At 41.3% G+C, this 18827-nt stretch overlaps 1 protein-coding gene across 10 annotated transcripts in view; it reads right to left on the bottom strand.

Annotated features, from left to right (window-relative positions):
• The window catches only part of LOC149324235 (CUGBP Elav-like family member 4), a 942387-nt gene that overhangs the window by 639111 nt on the left and 284449 nt on the right, over positions 1 to 18827 (bottom strand). The window lies entirely within an intron of this gene.

Raw genomic sequence — 18827 nt, 5'->3', positions numbered from 1 at the left:
TTTATACTCCTTTTTGTGGGAGATAGTCACCAGCCTAATTTTCAATTAGGAGACTGAATGGGAGGTATACATGTTTGCATGGCCCTGTCTGCATGGGCCAAAAGCTCCATTTCCCCCCTGTTCTGTCATTGTCCTGTTCAGACGATGCATATCTCAAACCCCAGCTCCTATGCAAACAGTCCAGTTGACATGCAGCACATTCTGCACCAGAACCAGGGTATACTGGATGTACAATGAATAAAAATAATAAACCTCTTGGTCTGGATCTTCTGGAAAGATTTGAAGCTATCTGTTCCTGTGTCATGGCAGCTATCTGCACAGGCATCCCACTGAGACACCCAGCACATCCACTTGCATTGCAGATCACTTGTTATAAAGTCAGAACATGGCACCCAGCCATTTGATTGAGGCTGGGTGGCTTGTTGTGATCTCAGAAGCAAGTGACCTATGGCAGTGGTGGACATGCCAGGAGGCTCAGTGAGATGCCCATGCAGACAGCCAACATGGTCTGGGAATGAAAGGCCAGGTCACTGGGGGAGGTTGGGGCAAATGTGGGGCCACAATATTCCAGGCTGACCCTCAGAATATCCTTGCCAGGGCAGAAATGGCCTACTAGGGGGAGCACAGAGAAGCCTCAAGAACAGAGGCTGCATCCACACTACAGAAATAATCCAGTTTGATATCACTTTGACTGCCATGATTCAATGCTATGGAATTATGGGCTCTACTCTGGTACTACAACAAACTATAGTTCCCAGAATCCCAAAGCATTGAGCAGTGGCAGTTAAAATGATGTCATTTTAACAGTGAGGATACACTCAAAGGCAAGCTCCAATTCTCTCAGTGCAAGTTTTCTCCCTGCAAAGGGGTTAACAAACTTGAGAAAGGCTGGTTTCCCCTCTCCCCCACCCCAGCTCAACCTTACAGAGGGGTGACATGCATAAATAAGATTGCTTAATTCTGTTTTGACTCCTTCTAGCTTTGTAATTATACACTAGGGATGCATTTTTTCTCTAACTTTCTTTCTGAGGAAAGAAAAGTGTGAATTTTGTGCAGAACAAGTCCCCACCTACAACATTTTCTGTGCAGGAAATTGAATTTTCTGCCCAAACTATTTCTGCGTGAAAACATTTTCTGCAGAGAAAACACAATTTCCTGTGTGGAAAACACAGTTCCCCGTGCAAAAAAAGCCACATGTGAATTTTGTGCCTAATAAGTTGGAAACCACAAAGATTTTGATCCATCCAAGATTCTTCTCATCAGGATTTCCCAGCACTTGAGAAACACTGAATATTTGAAACATATCAACCTTGAATATTCCATTCAACTCTATTTTACTAAGGAAGGATGTTCAGAGCCAAATTGTTGTGCCCGACATGTAACAAAACCACAGATTCCTCATTCAATCTCCCCCGCAACTGACTCAAAATCATGGGCCTACCAGGCCAGCATCCTGTTAAAATTCTTATATTAGGATTTCACAAGGACCAGATGAATCCAAGATGATTCGAGTCGCTGTTGCAATAATAGCCTGCCACTGCTTATAAAGTCCTTTTCCATTTAAGCTCTCTTTCTTTCTCCCCCTCCTTCCCCTCCCCTGTTCCTCCTTTCTGCCTCATCAGATATCTAAAGGAAATATCATTTCTGTGATGTGCTCTCCTTTGCCACATGTCTGAATAAAAGCAACCAGCCTACTCTGTGGTTATTTGTTTAGTCGCCGAGCTGAACAAATTAGATTAGCAGAACACATTCAGCGGAGGTGGCACAAACCCGTGTGCACAAAATGGGCAAACGGAAGGATGCTCGGGAACTGTTGTTGTCATGGCAATTAACCCTGCTTCGGCCTGGCATCTGTCCTGCCTCGAGGAACTGGTGAGGTGAGCTTCACCCTGACTTCCTTCTCTTGTAGCCAGAGCAGAAGAACCGCCTAACCTGGTGAATGGAAGCTATGAGTTAGAACCTGATACGACAGGCCTCTGAAACAGGGCTGCAAGATCAAGACAATCCCAGGTCCTGAGAATTCAGAGCAAAATCTGAGAGCTTCAGAAAACACATTGTGATGTGCAAGGGCATCAGCCTTAGCCATGTTACAAGGATGATACAATGAGGAACAATTCTGGGTGACATTAAGTATTTAAAAGGATGCCGTGCTGAAGATGGAGAAAGTTTGTTTTCTGAAGCTCCATAGAATAGGAACTGGAGCAATGGATTATCATAGAATCATAGGATCATAGAGTTGGAAGAGACCACAAGGGCCATCCAGTCCAAACCTCTGCCATACAGGAAATCACAATCAAAGCATCCCCAACAGATGGCCATCCAGCCTCTGTTTAAAAACCTCCAAAGAAGGACAGTCCACCATTCTCCGAGGGAGTGTCTTCCATTGTTGAACAGCTCTTACTGTCAGGAAGTTCCTCCTAATGTTGAGGTGGAATCTCTTTTCCTGTAGCTTGCATTCCTTGTTCCATGTCCTATTCTCTGGAGAAGTAAAAAAAAAACAAGCTTGGATTTGTTATCCCAAGTAGAAATTCTACCTCAACATTAGGGAGAACTTTCTTACAATAAGAGCTGCTCGACAGTGGAAGACACTCCCCTTGAAGTCTGGTGGAGTTCCTACATGCCAGGCAGTTGGACTGGATGGCCCTTGGGTTCTCTTCCAACTCTATGATTCTATGTTTCTAAGCATATCACTAAGCATCAATTGCAATTGCAACCACAGAGTACATCATTCAAATAAAAAACGTCAAAGGTGCTATTATGTCATTCCCCCCCACCCATCTTTGGAGAAGATCTCCACCCAAATTTCCACCTCCAACCCATTTAAAAACAATTCCCCATTGTTTTTTTTTAAATATTACTCAACCCTGCTTAGTTTCCAAAATCAGACATGATATAGGTAATGTATTGGTTGTATCTGGGGTGGGAACAAAAGCCAAACCCAAAGAAATCCTCATTTTCTCACTTCAGTGTATCATTTGTGTCACCCCTTTTGATTTCTCTGTTATTTTTCAAGTAAAGCTCTATTGGTGGGTTGGTGTAAAGAGTTCCTCATTTTCTGACCTCAGGGTCTCATTGGTAATTCCCCCCCCCCCATTTTTCTTTCTCTGTTAGTTTTTCAGTAAAAAATCTATCTGTAGATTGGTGTATGGTTTTTGTTTTTTGTTTTTTTTAAAGGCACGCTCTTAATAGCTGGGAGATTCTGGAAGTTATACTCCAAAAAAGTAATGTTTTAAAACTGAAGAATTAATTAAGAGTTGAGTCAGAAAACCTGCCAATTCTTCTTGGGGGAAGAAAAAAATATAAAGAGAGAAACTCCACCTCTTTCCCTTCTCCATCTCTTTCAGCAACACTCTTGCTTACATGTAAAGGTTTTAAGAAGAAAAGCTGCAACTTTTTAAAGAGGGTCCCTCAAGAAATCTTAACTTCACTCGTGATACAGCTGGTGGGACCAAATCTGACATCCCTGGAAACAAAAATCTTTCTGTTTTCAAGACAATAAAAACCTCTTTTTCTGGATGCCAGGAAAAGCTTGTTTCTATATTTCAAACATCAGATGTTGGTTATTTTATTTTTTCCTGTTTTCAAAGCCGTTGTGAAGTGTCCCCCCTGCTGACTCCTTTGCTCTCCTTGCCTTTCATTTCCTATCATAAGCACCACACTCTGTTGTCTGCCTTTATTTGTGAGCCAAGCACACCAGGAGGCCACTGGAGAGTTTGCCCAGCCCTTCCACAAACTGGTTCACTGGAAAAGATGGAAGATGGCTGAGCCTGCCCATCTGGCGCAACTATGAAAAATTAAATCCCAATCCAGCCCAGAGTTTTGGTATCCCTCAAGATTAACAGAAAGTCAATGGACTAGGGCTGAGATCCTACATTAAGGAAACAGTGCATTTTTATGCTCAAGGAGTTGTATGATGATTGCACAACTTCTTGCTAGTGAATTACAATAGGCAACTAAATGTCCATTGCTTCCACAAACAATGTGCAATGTAAACCTGCAGTGTACATTGCATACATGGGTGTGGAATGCCCAATGTGCAAATGTATAGTATGCACCACTCTACCTTTGCAACCTTTTTTTTTAAAAAACTTTATTAATTAAAACTTTTCATACGTTAAAACTTTACATACATCAAATTCCAATTTCATTGGTTCTTACAGGTGGTTCACTTATATTACCCACTACTAACATGGACTTCCTCGAGGATCACAGATCCCCCCTTCTTAGTCTTATCTATAGTACTAACTCTTGTTACTCTACCATTATTCTATAAGCCCCCACCATAGTGTATTTTCCTTAATTGGAAAGAGATTATAAAAGCCAAGTCCTCTTCATACAAAGCAATTTTTATACAACACCAATAGTAATGTCAATTTCCCGGTTACTTCCATGGTGGAAGTATCCACCTTTGCAACCTTAATTTTTATGTACATATTCTGGATCAGACCATTCCTTTATAGCAGTGATTCCCAAAATTTGATTCTCGGGGTGTTTTGGACATCTGCTTTCAGAAGCCTCAGCCACCTTGGCCAACAGTAAGGAAATCTGGGAGCTGAAAACCAAAACATCTGGAAGACCAAAGTTTGGAAACCAATATTTTAAAGGAACTTACACATACATAAGACAATGATCTCAACCAATGTTTGTCCATGGAGGATATCCCTAGGTCTACTTTAGTCAACATTGAATATTTTTGGGTCTCATATTGAGTGCTCGTGTGTCACAACTGACCTCTCTCCACGGAAATCATATTTGCTTGAATGCAGAGGCATCCTTCAATTAGACAAATCTTAGCAGACAAGTAAACAACCTATATATCTTGAGTGAACTTTCCGCAGTCCCACCAAGCACTATATCCAGTCCCCAAGTCCTTTCTGGAAATATCAGATTTCCCTTTACTTCCCTCTGTAAAAGGGTTAAAAATGGATGACTGGAATCTCAGAAGACTTCACGGCATGTAATTCTCAATTTTTGTGCTATACGAACATTTCCAAACCTTTTGGGAACCTAAAATTTGTGTGCGTGTGTGTTTTGAAAATTATGATCTTCTGGATGTTATTAGTATTGTAAAAGGAGGCAAATGCCATCCATATGGGTTTGGAAAGATGGAAAAGGAGGCAAGGCCTCTCAGCTCTGGAAACCTCAGAGTGGTCCATCATTTCTCCATGTACTTATTCTGTCTCCGAAAGGCTTTATAGCATGATTGCTGCAGGGCAAGTGCACTGGCTGCAGTGGTTCCTCTCAAAATCCGAAGTTATGCCCAGCTTGCGTTAATGGCCTAATAAACCCCAGATTCACTCCTCCCCACACAAACATCTCTTGGTTTTATTCCCAGTGACTGTTATTTGAAAAGGAGAGACACAGTATACTGTTCACAATGCAGGTCTTCCACGTGGCAAACCATGGACCTGCAAGCGGTAGTTTCTCAGCAATGTAACTTGAACTCCTGAACTGACATCAACCACACAGACTGGCTATTGAATGCTTTTAGGCCCTGTCTACATGGGCCAGAACACTCTGGGAGCAGCCCAAAATATTCTGGCCTTGAGGTAGCCACAATTTCCCCCCATAACCTGGGCATTCCTGTTGTGACACCATGTGACTTCTTGCACATTTGTCCCACTGTGCCACTTGCTGTGGTTGCCGCTGTGGTGACTCACATGTTCTGAGGTCAGAACAAGGCTTTCAGCACCAATTGCATGGCTGGGTATCTCTTTCTTATTTTAGAGCAAGTGATTTGCCACTGGCCATGTCAGGTGCCATAGTAGGACACACTGTAAATAGCTACCCGACATTGCTATGGAGGATTTTGAATCTTCCAGGAAACTCTGGAGCAAAAGGTGAGTTATAAGGGGGCTATGTCTGGGGTTCAGTGCTGAACTGGCCAGACATTGTCTGGACTATTTGTACCAGAACCAAGGTTTGAGCCATGTGTCGTCAAGAAAATCAGAAAAGGGAGAGGGTGTTTTATTTGCCCAGTGGAGACAGGGTCTTGGACAGGAAGAAGTATAAAAGCACTTCTGGCCACTTGAGCATCATGCAGACAAGGAATTCCTGAGACTTCATGTAGATTTCTGTATTCTTAATTATATTCCTAGTCCATCTCCTTTCAGAGCAGCCATGGGTTACTGTCAGTAGAAGAGAAAGCTACAACTCTATGCCAGATCATGTAGAGAACCCTGACTCCATATACATATCAAGCAATCTTATTTTATACAAAATCTAAGAAGACATACTGTGCTCACTCAGACTCTTTTTACTACTCTGCTACAGTAAAAGTAGAGTGAAAGGAAGCAACAAGTACCTGTTGGATCAAGATCTCTGAATTGTGCCTGTAAGTTTAATCCACCCCAACATACTCCTAGAATGGTTTTGGCAGAGGTAAAGATCTGTTCAGGGATATCTAGTAAGGTTGTGATCCTAAGAGAATTCCAGTTTGTGCCTGCCTTGCCGGCTAACAGAATACCCATCACTTGCAACATATTATTTAAGGAAAGATACACAAAGGTTTGGTTCCATCACATTCATCCATCAATTAGGAATGTGACAAAATCTCCCCACTGCTGAAATTCTTGTTCAAAAATATACTGTCTCAGCACAACAAGATAAGCTGTTGAGGATCTGCAAATCCCTCCCATGAATTCTCCCCTGCAGAGTAAGAACAAAATACTTAGTAATTTTTGTGTGTGTATATACATGTGCACACGCACACACGCTTGTGTTTTGCATAAAATGTCTGCACAAAACTAGTTCCTTTTCCCTTTGTGAAGCTAAGCGGCACACAAAAAGCACAAAAGTGTGGACTAACAGATCACAAAGAGACAAACCCCTATCTGGGATCATGGCACAAGACACCAGTTATTACTTTTCCCAGTGTTTCTCTATGTTGCAGAAATGTGCACAAACACTCTTGGAAAAAAATGCAAAACCTCTCTGAAATTGTGGGAGGGAGGGGGGTGGATCTAACTGCCATGCACTGAAGGAGGAAACAATTGCCTTTTCCCATTTACATTGTATAGACAAACCTAGTTAAAATTTACATCTTTACCAATGATACAAATGAGAAACAGGCAGAAATACTGTTCCATTATCACTGACTGGTTTTCCACAGTTAATCATCCTCAGAATGTAAGACTGGACTATCCAAAAAGTGAATGTAGATTTATGCCCCACCATGTCCATGCAGTCATATTTCCTATTTATATCTATAGTTGTGAACGCTGGAAAGTGAAGACAGCTGAAGGGGGGGGGGGGGGTCAACTGATTTGAGATGTGGTGCTACAGAAGAATTCTGTAGATACCATAGACTACTAAAAGTCAAATAAATGAGTCTTAGAGCATATCAGGCCTGAACTCTCCCTAGTAGCCAAGAGGAACAAATTGTGGCTTTCATACTTTGACCGTATTGTGAGCGGACAGGACTCACTAGAAAAGATAATAATGCTTACTAAGGTGGAAGGCAGTAGGAAAAGAGGCCATTAGACTCAATCAAAGAAGCCACTGCTCTGAGTCTGCAAGACCTGAGCAGCACCATTGATGAAAAAGTGACTTGGAGGACTCTCACTTACAGGGTCAACATAAGTCAAAGTCAACTTGATGGCAGTTCACCACCACCACCACCACAACAAATGTTTCTTTTGTCAGTGGCAGTGGCTATCTCACACTTTGAACAGATGGAAACTCTAGCTTAACACTAAAGAATCAGCAGATGTTCATACCAAAATACAGTTCATCAGTTTGTTATTGTTATTGATCTTTGTCAGCTTTGATATATAATGGGGAGAGCAGCTATGGAGTGGACAGGGACCATTTTCACCTATGTCCCTCCCTGGAAGGCCTACACTTGTATTTCTGTGCTTCAAGGTTGGGTTGATTTTCAGCCATTTGAGAGATTTTTTTTTTTTAGGGGAGGCATGGAAGACTCTTTGGAACAGACATTTAATAAACCACTCACTTTGTGGCTAGTTTTGCATGTTTAGGGGCAGTTTGGGGGAGAAAAAAAAAGCCTTAAAGCTGGTGCAAAAGAATTTAAAATGAGGGTACAGGAACTTCGAGGGAACTTGAAGGGGACATGTTTTGGGATTCCAAGGGTTACACATAGTTTGGATGCTGCATCTTGCCCCACCCTTGATATATAGCGACAATATCAATGTGTGACCTCCAAGAGACCTGCCATTAACCTCAGGTCTTGCAAGCTCAGGGCCATGTGTTGCTTTATTGATTCAATGAATCCACCTGTAATGTGGCCTTTGTCTTTTCCTAAGGCTTTCGAGTTTTCCCAGCTTATCTTTTTTCCCCAATGAGTGTACATTTCATGAAGCACCACACCTAAACTTTACACTTCTAGGTGAACATCTCAAACTGAATAAGATGCTCTTACTGAATGTGATCCAACCACCTGGAAACTTTTCTTTTAGAAGAGGGAAGGCTCCCTCAGACACATGTATGGTCATGACCCCTTCCTGTTGAGACAAGTGTACAAATAGCTGGATAATTTGAAGGGGGGATGTGTCTTGTTGCGAGGGAAGCTTTACTGGATTAATCAATTTAATGTTGCCTCTGATAGTTCTTGAAGCAACTCAGTGCTGATAATCAGGATGGCTTGATAATCCCCACTAATCAATGGGTTTGGAGAGATGGAAAAAGTCTTTTGCTGTTACTGAAAAAAGAGCACATTGGAGAGGAATTAAGCTGCTTCTTTGTTGTTGATGTTAAGTGAAATCAGTCCCCATGGAAGCACCAGACTGATAGACTTGGAGGCTCAAGTCCTGAGTTCATTTATACAACAGAAGCATCTCATCCTTGCCAGTGTTCATCCTTTCTTGTTTCTTGACCTTAGAATTTATTGACCGCTGCACTGACCTTGTTATGAAACATAATTTATAACCAACAACAGGAGAGCTGGTTGCAGTGCAGAAATGACTCAATGCTATGGAATGCTGGGAATTGTAGCTTTGTGGGACCTTTAGCCTTCTCTGACAGAGAACTCTGGTGTCATGGCAAACTATAATTCTCAGAATTCCATAGCATTGACCATGCAGTTAAAGCAGCTTCAAAGGAAGCTGATGAGTGTGATGCACTTAATGTCTTTCTGTACATGAATGACCTTTTTGAACACAATAAATAGGGATTTTTGTTTGTTTGTTTGCTTAGAGAACAACACACACACACACACACACAGAGCAGAAAAAGTCCCCAACGTGAAAAAATATCATCAAAAATGCATAAAGTCTCTTATAGCCTTACCTAATGGGAAGAAAACTTTTGATATAATTTGTCCTTGCATGCAGGCATGCAGGAAGTGAAGAGCTACATCTCACTAAACTCCATACAGTAAGTCATATGGAAAATGAAATCCAGTTTCAATACAGTTACCCAGCTCTTTCATGGTTTTGTGCTAATGCTGTCCATAACTTTGTCTGATTTCTAATTTTGCATCCATTCATTGCAAGAGGCCTGAACAGATCCCAACAGATCTTAAGAATTAGGTCTTGTATTTAAGGAAGACTGTGGCTTTATTTCCCTTCTTCACTGTCACTCCATGGTTCTGAAGATTGTCCTCTGTTCCAGATGAACACATGGTTTCACTTTTTCTACACTGCAATTGTAATTGGATTCTAATTGTAATTTAGAGTCAATGTTGTGTACAGGTTTGAGTGTTGAACTATGACTCTGGAGGCAGGATTTGAATCCCTGCTCAGCCATGCAAACCCGCTGAACAAGTCACACTTTCTCTGCTTCAGAGGAAGGTCATGGCCTACCTCCTCAGAATAAATCTTGGCAAGAAAACCCTGTGATAGGGTCATTTTAGGGTCACAGTAAATTGGAAACTACTTGATAGTGCACAGCAAAAATAGCAATGAATAGTCACCAACAAAACCCTTTAAAAATCCCTATAACCCAATGTGAAAAAAACCCATAAAGATTGCCCCCAGACTCTTATATCCTTGTCCAGTAAGGAACTGTTGTCACTCTTGTGTGCCTTCAAATCATTTCTGACTTATGGAAACCCTAAGGCAACCCTATCATGTGGTTTTCTGGGGCTGAGAGTTTGTGACTTGCCCAAAGTCACTCAGTGGGTTTCCATGGCTAAGCAGAGATTCAAAGCCTGGTCTCCAGAGTCATAGTCCAGCACTCAAACCATTATGCCATGCTGGCACAGCAAGGAGACATCTTTTGAAATCATTCATTCCTGCATGTGAAGATCAAATAAGTGATAATTCAAATTACTAGACCAGACATAGGGCCCTTTAACGTAATATGGTCATAGCACTATGACTCCACTCTAATTTCCATTGCTCTGTCCTGCAGAACCCTGGGGATTAGAGTTTCATGGGGCAATGGAGATCTCTAGCAGAAAATTTTCACTACTCCTGCCTAAAATGCAAACCCCAGGACTCCATAGTATAGATCCATGGCAGTTAAAGAGGAATCATAGTGCTTTAATTATGTAGTGTGACAAGATATTAAAAGAACAGATGAAGTTACACCCCTCCATTTGGAAGAAATGGGACTAGAATTTAGCCCTGAGAAAAAGTGGGCTGATCTTCCACCGTACTTTGAGTAGGGCCTGAGGTTCAGACCTATGTCTCCTAAGGTGGCCATCATTTTGCCTCTTGGCATGACCACCTCCATTGGAACTGGAAATGAACCTCCTGTCCTGATCCATCCTCATCTGCCATCTCTGTATCATCCATGCATCCTGCTCTTCTAGGCAATGAAATACTACAAATCCAAAAAGCCAAGCCTGCCTGGAAGATAGCCTTGACATGAGACCATATTTTTTAAAAGGCTGATGTTTAACTCATCCTCCTGCATGACTTATACCACATCTTTGTTGGCTGGGCTTAAATTGATTCATCATGATTTGTACCTCTTTCCTGCCCAGTAGCTTTTATTAGATGCCACAGATGTCTTAATATGTGATCTGTTTGGCTTTGGCATCTACTCTAACCATCTTTGCTGCTCACCCACCGGTGAGCGAAAAAAGATTTATGTCAGACGAGGATATGTGGCCTAATGAAAGCAACTGCTTTGGAGTTGCTCCTACATTTGCTGACTCTTCAGACAAAATTTTGGAGGAATACAGAGGGAAACTGGATAGTTTTGTAACATACCATGTTTGTGCACGGAGAGAAAAACATGGATGCAGCCGATTGAGGAGTTGTGCTGTAAACCCATTTCTGTCTTTTGCCAGCCTAGGTTGTCTTGTGTGTGAATTCCACAGATGGTACAGAAATACTATACTTGGGAGAAGGGAATTGACAGGCTTAAGTTAAGAGCTGTTGATAGATTTTGCCTAAATGTCTATGTCAAGGTCTATTATTGGGACATTCCAATTTGAGAGATTTGCCTTGGAGATTTTGAGAAAAGGAATGACTAAAATGATGAGAAAATTCCAAAATGTTTTCAATGTGGAATAGTTAAAATGTCTGCAAACTTTTATGAGGCTTTGTTTTGTTTTTGCTAAGGGAAAATGACAAAGGAGAGAGAAGACCTTAAAAGAAGAAATGATGGAGAAGGAAGAATATGGAGAGGGATAATATGCAGTTTATTTCTTTGGCTTCACTGAAAACAATTTGTCCTCAATAAGTCCTATGGGACTAATGGGGATTTATTTCTAAGTCAAGCTGCTTATGACTGGCTACTAGTCTATGTCAAGTCGCCAATTTGTCAAATGAAATATGCATCTTAAATTATGCTGGTTATGACTTATATGGTTTAGATCCAGGTTATCTGGCAGACAGTAACTGCTGCCACACTGCAGAATAAATACAGTTTGACACTGCTTTGACTGTTGTGGCTCCATCCTATGGAATCCTGAGATCTGTTTATTGTTGTGGCATCAGAGCTCTCTGAGCAAGAAGGCTCAATATTGTACAAAATTAATAATCCCAGAATTCCATACCATTAAACCATGACAGTTAAAGCAGCATCGAACTACATTTATTCTGCAGTGTAGATGCAGCCTGTACCTCCCTGCATGAGCCTGCCCCAATCCTTTGATCATTATAAAGGGCTCTTCTCTCAGTCCCACCACCACCACAAGCATGGCTGGTGGAGAAAGGAGACAGGACCTTCCTCATAGCTGTCCCTGGACTCTGCAGCTCCCTTCCCATGAAGGCCACAAGGGCCCCTCCTTGCTATCTTTCTGTAAGGCAAGCAAAAGATCTTTCAGTTCCTACAACCTTTTAAAACTGAGTTTTTAGAGCATGAGCTGAAGGTGCTATATTGTTTTAAACCAAACTATTCTTAATTGTTTTGCACTCTTTTTTATTGCATTTCACCCTTTTAAGTGTAGGTTTAAATCCTCTTTAATGTTGTGAATAGTTTAATTCCATTTTAATGAACCCTTTTTGCATGTTTTGGCTGTATTGTTCTTTCAAAATGGCAAGCTGCCTTCAGAGCAAGTTTGTGAGAAAAGTAGTATACAAATAAATATATTACTACATCTTCTAATAACAATATCAATGATGATGATGATGATGATGATGATGATAGCAACAGTAATAATAATAATACTAATAATCATGAAAATTTGCGGAAACAGCCTGATGTGTTTCCTGTTAACTGAATATATTTTGAAACAAAGAAAAGATTGCAGGTTTATCACTGCTGAATGCATGGAATGGTCATGGGTATTGCAATAAGTGGATCTCTGATCTTATCGCACAAAGCAATTATAATTATTAATACTTATTAATTAATCATTATTAATACAATTCTAGTTATTAATACCTCACCTTCTCCGTCAAATATGCCATGCATCTCTCTAGCCACATGGAAGTCTAGGTAGTTCTTTGCTGATTTAGTGAGTCAACCAGCCAAACAAGGAAAACACTGAAAAAAAGTTAATGGGTGAGCTGGATAGGAAAAGCGGTGGAGGAGAAGAAGGAGGCAGTCAGAGTACAAAATGATAAAAGGTTAGATTCAACTTTAGCTGAAGAGCCTGTTTGATAATTACTGTTATCTGCTGATCCATAAAAGTCTTCACACAAACTGCAACGGTAAACCAAAAAAATAAAAATAAAAATAAATAAATGAAAATAAAACCTGACACTTTAATAGCAACGTGTTTGTAGCACAGGGACACCTCGCCTCCTCCAAGCCTGTGTCTCCTCGCCTCTGAATTCTTCATTTCTTCCTATGACAAGCGGGATTCGGAGAGCGCAGCAGAACTGCCAGAGGTCGCCACTAATTATCACTAAACTTTTTGCAGATTCACATCTCCACTGGATGGAGGAGGGAAGAGGGCAAAAGAAAAAGAGAGTGAAAGAAGGAAAGAAAGAAGGAAAGAGAGCGAGTGGGAGAATGCTTTGCTGATATATATATATATATATATATATATATATATATATATATTACACACACACTTAAGAGCGATGAGGAAGAACAGAAGGAGGCCATAGCAACTGTAGGTATGGTATTGTAATTTGACCATTGGACTACAACTCTGGAGAACAGGGTTCAAATCCCCGCTCAACCATGGAAACCCACTAGAAGACCTTGAGTAAGTTACATTCTCCCAGCATCAGAGAAAGGCAATGGCAAGCATTTCTGAACAAATCTTACCAAGAAAATCCCAGGAAACCTTGTCTAAGTCAGAAATAACTTGAAGGCATACAATGACAACAAAACTGATAAATGCTAGAATTCTCTTGGTTTTTCATCCACATGAAAGTTTCCTTACAGACATAGTTGTACTTTTTTTGAACATTACATAACACCCATATTTAATTTACAGTTGTGTAAATTAGCTGGGTTCTGCAAGTGTAATGGTGGTATATGGAGTTATTTCTTCTTGGATGATGAGTTGCTACTCATAGAATCATAGAATCATAGAAGAGTTGGAAGAGACCACAAAGGCCATCCAGTCCAACCCCCTGCCATGCAGGAAATCCAAATCAAAGCATCCCCAACAGATGGTCATCTAGCCTCTGCTTAAAGACCTCCAAGGAAGGAGACTCCACTACACTTCGAGGGAGTGTGTTCCACTGTCAAACAGCCCTTACTGTCAGGAAGTTCTTCCTAATGTTCAGGTGGAATCTCTTTTCCTGGAGCTTGCATCCATTGTTCCGGGTCCTGTTCTCTGAAGCAGAAGAAAACAAGCTTGCTCCCTCCTCAATATGACATCCTTTCAAATATTTAAACAGAGCTATCATATCACCTCTTAACCTTCTCTTCTCCAGGCTAAACATCCCCAGCTCCCTGAGTCGTTCCTCATAGGACATGGTTTCCAGACCTTTCACCATTTTAGTCTGGAGTCCAATGTACATTTTTATTCATCAAACTAATTTGCAGCTACAGAATCGGTTAAATAACACTAGTATTCAGCAGAAGAATCATAGAATCATAGAATCATAGAGTTGGAAGAGACCGCAAGGGCCATCCAGTCCAACCCCCTGCCATGCAGGAAATCCAGATCAAAGCATCCCCGACAGATGGCCATCCAGCCTCCGTTTGAAGACCTCCAAGGAGGGAGTTGCACAATGTACAACCATTCCTTAGCTACATGTGCGCAAATTTACACTATGGAAGGCATGATATAAGGTGTCAGCCAAAATGTATTTTCCCAAAAGAGCAATTTACAACATTGCTCCTATATGCCCACCTAAACAATGCCACAAATACCTGTGTGCTAAATGTTAATCAGCTATTTTCTCAGCAAAAAGAGCCAAGAGAGATGCACACAAAGGCTGGAATTCTGTTAATATCATTCACACGTTCCTTTCCATATGTGGTTGCACTTCCTTGGCCATGATGTAATGGACTTATTCAGTTCATGGTTGTATAAGCAAAACTCTGCAAGGGTAGCCATTTCAATCCTGTTAGTCCTGACTCATGTAAAAAAATCAAATCAGCTGGATTTACCTATCTGTTGATTGGCCATTTAACAACTGATCCAATTGGTCTACTCTAGTTGGGACTAACCAACAGGATTCTAGCCATGCAATTGTACTTTCTTGGATGGTACATAAGTATTCATCAATGCCTTTCATATACCACTTCATTCACTGGGGTGGCAGAAACAGCCAGTATGCATAATGGAACAGAAAGCAGGTGCACTGACAGATGCACAATGTTGGTATTCAGAAAAAGGATGATATGACAGAGGTGAAGCTGAACGTTGCCCAGAAACCATACCATCTGCAACTACTAAATAGCCATAGGGGCATAGTCTGGTGCTGGGAACCAGCTTTCTAAATTATACACCACTGTCTAATCCTTCCCCCTCCCACAACTTTCCCAAAGTCTTTCTTTTAGGTTTTGGGATAGGTGTGGCAACACAGAGTCGGATCAAATGCAAACTCAATGGCTGTGACAAGCATGTGTGAACAAGCCCTCACAGGTCTCACAGTATACACAGAACTTGCATCTGTCACAACTGATATTGGTTGGGGGTGCACTCACACGTTGGTCATAAGCAGGATCCCAATTCTGATTTTGTTCCAATATAGAAATATAGAATCCGAGAGCTGGAAGAGACTCCAAGGGCCATCCAGTCCAACATCTAGCCATGCAGGGAGACACAATCAAAGCAATCCCTGCAAATGACCACCCAGCCTCTGTTTAAAAACCTGCAAAGAAGGATACACCACATATTCTACTGTCAAACCGCTCTTACTGTCAGGAAGTTCTTCCAATGTTTAGGTTGAATCTAATTTGCTGTAGCATTGCTCTGTGTCCTAGTCTGAAGTAGCAGAAAACAAGATTGCATTATATTAAATATGACACCCTTTCAAATATTTAAACATGGGCCCGGTATAGACAGGCAGTTTATGGCATCCTCACCGCAAACTAGGGCTAGATGAAGCTGGGCATTTAGATGCCCAGCAGCCCTAGTCCACAAGGATGCCGCCATCATGGCTTACCACCCTCCACATGGGCGGCGCTATGATGGCACAAGCATCAGGCAGCGCCAAAACAGAGCTGGCAGGAAGTGATGTGATTGGGGTACGTGCATGCCCCAATCATGCTCTCTCCAGGAAGCTGCTTTAGGCAGCTTCTTTTTGCTCCTGGGAGGGAGCGCATAGTTGCTGCACCATTTGGTGGCTGCAGTAATGATGCGGGGCTAAAAGGGGTGGCATGGAGCTGCCCTTCTGTGGAGCCCCATGGTAAATGTACAGCACTAAATAAATAAATAAATAAATAATAATCATGATACTCCTTAGCCTTTCTTGTCCAAGCTAAACATATCCAACTCCTTATGTTCTTCCTAATAATGCTTGGTTTCCAGATCTTTTACCTTTTTGGCCCCCTCCTCTGAACACACTCCAGCTTGTCACCAATTTTCTTGAATTGTCATGCCTAGACCTGGACACACCATTCCAGGTGAGATTTGACCAAAGCAGACTAGAGTGGCACTATTTAGGATGTACTCAGGATTTCTTAAATCTTACCTGCAGAGTGTTCTGTGCATAAGCATAACATCCCAGGACAAAATCTGAATGTCATCTTGCCTCTCTTCATTGTTCCATTTTTAGTAACTGATAATTCTACTCTCCTTGAATGTTAACAGTAAAGATGGGCACCGAGGCATGAATTTTGCCCCATTTGTGGTTGGCAATCTTTAGCTCATACAGGCAAGAATGAAAACAACTGGGATGGTGAATGACAGCCTAGATACGCTCACAAGTATGCAAAGAGGTTGATGGTCTGTCCCTCTGCTCTGTGAAGCCAACCATCAAGCGGAGATGATGCCATTTCTACACAAGAAAGGATCTTACATGGAAACAGGAAAGGAAGTGCCTCATACTACAAAGACTCCCAAGACTGAAGACAGCAAATGGCCTTTAATGTTTTGCTCACACTACAGAGTCCTGTCAGTGTGAGGAATGAGTCTTTGCACAGTAATGTGTGCGAAAGAAAGCAATTTATCTGGGTAGTTTCCCCATTGGAATGCTCTTGCCTTTTCTGATCTGCCTTCTATCTAGTTAAGAAGAAAAGTGAGTCCATTCCACTGCCTCCCCACAAAAGCCTTCCATGAATACTATCCTGGCATACCTCTTTTGGAAGAAAAGCTTCAGGGGGATTCAAGCAGGGATGTAATTCTTCAGTAATTTCTTCACAAAAGAAGCAATGAGTAATTTTAGCAATTTTCTTCACACTGCAAGAAAGTCTTCAAAATCAAGGCAATTTTTGAAGCCTATTTGCAATCCTGCACTTAATCCTGTACAAAATTCAGACATGTTTGTTTTGCAAAGGAAACAACATTCTCTGCATAGAAAATAGTATAAATTATGCAGAAATATTTTCTGTGTAGGAAAACTGTTTCTTGCAGAGAAAGTGCTGTAATTGGGGACTTACATGGTACAAAATTTGGACATGGCTGATATGCAGAGAAAATAATATTTTCTGAGTATGAAAAGGGTTTTTTTCTGTGCAGAAAGTAATATTTTTGTTTCTTATAAAACAACAATGTGCAAAATTTGCACATAAGGCATCTCAAAATGTGAGGATTCTCATCAGTCCATGATTCTTCTCAACAGAGTTTCTCAACAGTAAAAAACAAGAAACATGTTTTCTTTTCACTATTTCTCAAATATTCTTTCCAGCCCTAGATTCAAGCTGTACAGCAGAAAGAGGTAAAGTATGCCTATGGGCTACATAAGGCCAACAAGGACTCTTTTTGCCCGGAGGCACCTTGAGTCTCCCCCAAAGTCCTCAGAACTCCATGCACTGGGAATAATTTTGCCTCATCTAAAATTTCCCAGAGCACCCTCAAGCCTGCTCAAAAACATGACTATTTGCCTTCTTCCCCCATCAGTACATACCAAATAGGGTTGCCAAGTTGGTACAAACTGGAGCATGTCCAGAGAAGGGCATGGAAGCAATGCTCTATGAGGAGCTGGGTTTGATTAGTCTGGGGAAGAGAAAGCTAAGAGGTGACGTGATAGCCATGTTTTAATATTTGAAGGGATGTCATATCGAAGAAGGTGCAAGCTTATTTTATGTGGCTCCGGGGACAAGAACATGGAGCAATGGATTCAAACTATAAGAAAAGAGATTCCATTTAAACATTAGGAAGAACTTCCTGATGGAGTGTGTTGAAGCCTCCTTCTTTGGAGGCTTTTTAACAAAAGCTGGATGGCCATCTGGCAGAGGTGCTTTGATTGTGTCTTCCTGCATGGAAGAATGAGGTTGGATTGGATGACCCTTGGGATCTCTTCCAACTCTGTGATTCTATGGTTCTACATTCTGCCATTTCAGGCCCTCAGATTTCAGGGTGTAACTTGAAACAAGGGGTGGTCCTTGGTGGCATCATTTTCTCAGGGTGAGGAGGTGGAATCTTAGGATGAGAATGCCGTCTTGAAAATGCACACATACACACTGTGTGAAATCATCTAGGTTCGGGGGTACATTATTCAAATAATGGATTTTTCTTTTCCAGACAAACATTCCCGCTAAATATTAATAGAAGACTAGAAGCCATCCACTAAGAATAACACAACCATGCATGCAATTGATGGTAAGGGAATTTCCCACATACAAGTACAGTAAGTTTCCCTAAACTGGCAGTTGTACTTTTTCAACCATTGTGTAATGTCTGTGTTCAGTTCACAATTGTGTAAGTGGGGTTTCATAAATATAAGTGCTGCTCATGAGTTTGTACATACTGAGATAGTGTATAACTACACATCAGTGACTTCAGTGTATCCACTTTATTCACTGAGATTGCAGAAACTGTATGCACATTGGCAGACAGGCAATTGGTTGCACAAGATTGGTATTCAGCAGAAAGCTGATATAGTGCAATTACCACTTAACCACATGCGTGCGGGTTTACCATACACAGGCAGAATATTGGATTTTGGCCATAGGCTGCA

The sequence above is a fragment of the Sceloporus occidentalis genome, unplaced genomic scaffold (genome assembly GCF_023333645.1).
Source record: "Sceloporus occidentalis isolate IW3139 unplaced genomic scaffold, rSceOcc1.0.p SCAF_1, whole genome shotgun sequence".
Taxonomy (NCBI): domain Eukaryota; kingdom Metazoa; phylum Chordata; class Lepidosauria; order Squamata; family Phrynosomatidae; genus Sceloporus; species Sceloporus occidentalis.
The sequence above is the reverse complement of the archived record's forward strand: the minus strand, read 5'-3'. Positions and strand labels throughout refer to the sequence as shown.